This window comes from Gavialis gangeticus, unplaced genomic scaffold (assembly GCF_001723915.1).
Source record: "Gavialis gangeticus isolate Ggan-Ray unplaced genomic scaffold, GavGan_comp1, whole genome shotgun sequence".
Lineage (NCBI taxonomy): Eukaryota > Metazoa > Chordata > Crocodylia > Gavialidae > Gavialis > Gavialis gangeticus.
Genome location: NW_017729033.1, coordinates 13,052,505 through 13,055,927, shown reverse-complemented (window position 1 = coordinate 13,055,927; position 3,423 = coordinate 13,052,505). Strand labels below are relative to the sequence as shown.

The 3,423-nt window shown below is 53.8% G+C and overlaps 1 long non-coding RNA gene across 1 annotated transcript; it reads right to left on the bottom strand.

Annotated features, from left to right (window-relative positions):
- Positions 1–1,303: 1,303 nt before the first annotated feature.
- Positions 1,304–2,425, bottom strand: LOC109303993. The gene is made up of 2 exons (XR_002099275.1): positions 2,066–2,425; positions 1,304–1,721 (listed from the first exon to the last, which is right to left on the bottom strand). It is a non-coding gene; the product is annotated as an uncharacterized LOC109303993 (long non-coding RNA).
- Positions 2,426–3,423: the final 998 nt, after the last annotated feature.

Here is a 3,423-nt window from a genome sequence, read left to right as displayed (position 1 = left end):
GTCAGACCTGGCTGACTGCTCTTCCCAGCAGATGTCTGGAAAGTTCAGGTCACCCATGATGACCACGTCCTTTGACATAACTACCTCCATGAGCTGACTTAAGAATTCCTGGTCTAGCTCTTTCTCTTGGTTGGAAGGTCTGTAGTAGACCCTTACTGTTAAATCTCTTTCCCTTCAACTGCCTTGTATTCTAACCCAGAGCACTTCATAGTGCCCCTCCTCTGACTCTTTGCTAATTGATGAGGATGTGTATTCCTCCTTAATGTAGAGCGCCACACCCCTGCCTTTCCTCCCTGTCCTATCCCTCCTGTACAGCCTATAGCCCTTGATATTCACTGCCCAGTCATGCGTTGGGTCCCACCACGTTTCAATGAGCCCCACTATGTCTGGGTTGGTGTCAGCTAGCAGGAGGGTAAGTTCCTTTTGCTTGTTTGCCATACTACGAGCATTTGTGTAGAGGCATTTGAGGCCTCCTGAGGATGTGTGCACTGGCCCCCTACTTTCAGCATTGCCCTGGCCCCTGTTGCTTACCTGGGTGTATGTTCCACTCGTCAGTCTAGGCTGGGCTGTACTTGTGGGTGTTGCTTGGTTTGGCAGTCCAAGGCTTCCTCTGCTCTTGTTTTCCCCTTCCCCCAAAGAGCCTAGTTTAAAGCCTGCTGGAGGAGATCTGCCAACCTAGAAGAAAACAGACGCTTACCTTTAGGGGAAAAGTGGAGCCCATCCCATCCAAGCATGTCTCTTGTCATGATGTGCGGGTCGTTGTCGAGGAAGCCAAAGCCCGCCTTGAGACACCATTCCTGAAGCCACCAGTTGGTCTCTGCAATGCATGTCACATGCTGTCTTCCACGTCCGTTTGCTGGTAGGACAGAAGAGAAAACCACCTGTGCACCTACCTCCTTCAGCACGCCCCCCTGTCTTGTAGTTTGTAGGTTCTAGACTCTCTCCATCTCCTGCCTCCCCGTACCCAGTCATACTTAGTTTAAAGCCCAATGTAGGAAGTCAGTCAACCTGTAAGAAAAGAGACTCCTACCTTTTGTGGAGAGATGAAGCCCATCACATCGCAGGAATTCCCCTGCATAGAAGTGCAGATCAGGGTCTAGGAAGCCAAAACCCGCATGATGGCACCAACTCCGGAGCTGCGCGTTGACTTCCCTGACACAGGTGACATGATGCCTACTGCAGCCGCTGATCAGGAGGATCAACAAGAAGACCGCCTGTGCCCCTGTCTTCCTAAGCCTGGCTCCCAGAGCCCTGTAGACACTTATGATATGGTCTGGACTACTCCTGGCCACATCATTTTTTCCCACATGGATGCGGACCGTCGGAAAGTTGTCGGAGGGCTGGATGAGGTCAGGAATTCTTGCCGTGACATTCCTGATCCTGGTTCCAGGCAGGCAGCAGACTTCATGCACTGTGGGATCCGGATGACAGATGGGTCCCTCTGTTCCTCTCAGCAAGGAGTTGCCCACAATGATGACGCAGAGTCTCTTCTGCTTACCTGGCCAGCCCCCAGCTTGCTCAGTGATGGTGGCAGGCACTTCCAGTGCACTTTCCCCCACCGCACACTTCTCCAGTGCAGCCAGGGCCTCATATTTGTTCACCAACTGCACCAGGGCAGCTGTCTCTGTGCTGGAAGGTCTGGGCCCTGAGATGACCGTCCTCCACTCACCAGCATCTGCTTCAGGGCATTCCCTTGCAGCATCCCCACCAGGAATCTTGTCCTGCAGAGCATGAAAGTAGCCATCAATCTCTTCTTCAATTGCTGTGATCCCCCATAGCCTGCTCACCTCTGCCTGGAGTTCCCTCACCTGTCCCTCCAGGAACTCAATCTGGGCACATGTAGGACAGGCAAGGGAACCCCCAGCCCCCACACTACCCCCAGGCCTCAGAGGTCCCTCTAGGCAACCTCCCCAGACAGGGGGCCGGGGCACTGTTGACCCATTCAAAGGGCCAGTCTGGGTGGAGGCCCCACAGGAGCTCCGGGCTGGAGGCAGCAGCAGGGCAGAGGCCCAGGCTGCGCTCCATGTCACCACCCCCATAGTAGCCCTCCTCCTCATTCACTTACCTGAAGTCTCTGTCAGAAGCTCCCGTGTACTCCTGCCCATGACTGGCCTGCGAGCTGCCTGCAAACTGCTCCCCTGTTGGCAGTCTCTGTTCGCTGTCTCCCTGGTCATAGGCTCCCTGGTCACCTGGGTGGGTCTCCTTTTATACCCTTCTGGGCTTGGGCTGACTCAGGCCAAGGCAGCAATCACACAGTCAGCAATCCCACAGCAATCAACAGTCACTCAGCACTCACTTCCAGCTTCTCAGAGCACACATGTGCCAAACAAACAGACAGTCAGCTAAACCAAAGGTACAGGCAGCTGGATCACTTACCTTTCCTGGGCAGAATCTAGTGCCTGGCCTGGCTTCTCTCCTTCTTCCTCCCTCCCTCCTGTTGCCTCCAGCAACTACCTGCAAACTGCTCCCCTGTTGGCAGTCCCTGTTTGCTGGCTCCCTGGTCACAGCTGGTCTTTTAACATGCAATGTTAAAAAAAAGGTATCAAACTGCAAGGAAGTGACTAATGGACTTCTTGAAGGATCAGCCTCTGGAACAATCTTGTTTAATATTTTCATTAACAGTCTTGACACCGTAGCAGGTCCAGTGCTGGGGCAGCAAAATCACCCCACTAGGTATCTGCCTAAACCTTGCTTGCCCCCTCTGACCTCTCAGGTTTGCACCCGGTTATCTCTCCTGCCATACCTTTATGTTATGATTGGACATGGACAGTGCCCCTAAGGCAGGAGAGTTGTGGGTGTTAGACCCTTGTTTGGGCTGAGGCTCCCTGGCCTTGGTCCACTTTACTGTGGCTGGGCCCCTCCACCTGAGGTCCACTGTCTCAGGACTGTAGGCTTCTGGGCCCCAGCTCCAGCCTCACCCTTGTAGGTTCTGGGCTGTTTGGCCCCTGGTCTCACCCTTGTGGGCTCTGGACCCCTCAGCCCCTGGTCTTGCCCTCATGGGCTAAGGCTTGCACCCCCAATCCTTCCACTAACAGCAGCACTAGACCCTTTGAAGGGTCTAGGACCTGGGGTGTCCTTGGCACCATCCTCGGTGGCCTCCTCCACCCCTATAGCCACAATCTGGCCTTCCAGTATTTAAACACAAATGAAAAAATATGAGCATCTGCTCTCAAACAAAAGGTTCCTCATCCTGGATTAACACCACACTGTGGCAAAACCTTACCTCGATCCTAGGCAAGCTGTTTGAGAAAATTATTCTGGCACACATCCATGAGGGGCCAGCAGGGGACTGCATGCTTAGGGGCAACCAACACGGGTTCATCAGTGGCAGGTCCTGTCAGACCAACCTGGTGGCCTTTTACGATCAGATCACCAGATCATTAGATGCAGGGGTAGCAGTGGACATAGTCTTCCTGGACTTCC